The 1,322-nt window shown below is 41.6% G+C and overlaps 1 protein-coding gene across 2 annotated transcripts in view; it reads right to left on the bottom strand.

Moving 5' to 3' along the window:
• The window catches only part of LOC107674685 (probable G-protein coupled receptor 146), a 9,870-nt gene extending 9,165 nt beyond the window's left edge, over positions 1-705 (bottom strand). The window contains exon 1 of one of the 2 annotated variants that reach the window (XM_016468754.1): positions 357-705. The gene's annotated coding sequence lies outside the window, so the exon portion shown is untranslated. Of the gene's footprint in view, positions 1-348 lie in introns of both variants that reach the window. The other variant, XM_016468755.1, reaches the window with a different exon arrangement.
• Between the last annotated feature and the right edge of the window lie 617 nt (positions 706-1,322).

Below are 1,322 nucleotides of genomic sequence, written 5' to 3' on the forward strand. Positions count from 1 at the left end.
TATATATATATATATATCCCCATAATGTCAAAACTAACCTTTAAATGCATTTTTGTACACATACAGCGGGGAAAAGTCTATTAAAAAGATGCGTTTATTTGACTGAACAGTGAATATCATTGGTTTGTTTTTCATCCGGGTATTACACGTTTGAGTTTAACCTGTCTGATGTTGCGGTTTTACTTAACTGTCACAAATAAACCACACTTCGAGCGGTAAACTGTTAAAAAGTGTCAAACATGAATCTGACTGATTTAGCGAGCTCTCCCATCACTGCTGACGAAATACACCAGGTTAAATGCTTTTTTAAAACAACTTTAAACTCAATATAGAGAGGTATTGGCTAACCTACTCACCAGAGGACCAGTTCTTGGCACTGAGACAGCTCTACGGAGGCATCGGGTTCTGCTGTATTTCCATTGACATTTCTCCTCGAATACTTTGACAAAAGCTCCCAAATCGGTAGCTAGACTACCAGGACCTCGTGTAAAATGAAGTAAGTAAAAATGCGATCGATCAAGGCGCCGATATGTGGCGTAAACACAGTTACAGATTATATATTCGTCTCTGGTCCGTCAAAGCTTGTTCTGGAAAGGGGAGGACGCTGATGATCTTACTACGAATCGAGTGGTGCTGAACTCTACAGTGTGTACACACGTCACGTGACCCTCCCCCACAGTCCTCTTCAAGAGGCCCGACTGCAAAATTTCGAATCCTACTAAGGTAAACCTTGGTTTTTAATATTTATAACGCAAACTTTCGCTATTGGACAGTAACACAGCAAATACGCGCATATCTAATTAATATTCATTAGGCAGGCGTTCGCTATTGGAAGGTCACCGAACAACGCCTGCGTAGGGTAATTCATATGCATGAACCAAGCCTTTGCCCCTGGAAGTTTACCAAGTCACGTAAGCGCGACCTTCTTAATATTCATGAGCTTAGCCCCAGCCGTAGTAGCACGGCCCTCCAGGACCGAGTTTGGACAGCCCTGCTCTAGTGAGATCACTTGACCAGTTGTGTCACGCAATTGACTGAGTTAGTGATATAATAATACTATGGCTGTGTCCAAAAATTGCATACTTTCTGAGTAGGTACTTGTTTTGAATAGCCTACTTACTTCATGACTGTTAGAAAAGTATGTTCTAGTTTTGTGTATAAATTCAATCCTGATTACTTCATACTGCATTCATCATGTTGTCATAGTCATGTGACCTGCCAGCGTCATTTGCGCATCTTCACTGTCATTCACAACTCCTCTCCGGTGGCCTCACGGGATAGTAAAGTGTACATTAGATGTGCACTTCATAATCTTACCGGAA

The sequence above is a fragment of the Sinocyclocheilus anshuiensis genome, unplaced genomic scaffold (assembly GCF_001515605.1).
Source record: "Sinocyclocheilus anshuiensis isolate Anshui unplaced genomic scaffold, SAMN03320099.WGS_v1.1 scaffold152, whole genome shotgun sequence".
NCBI lineage: Eukaryota > Metazoa > Chordata > Actinopteri > Cypriniformes > Cyprinidae > Sinocyclocheilus > Sinocyclocheilus anshuiensis.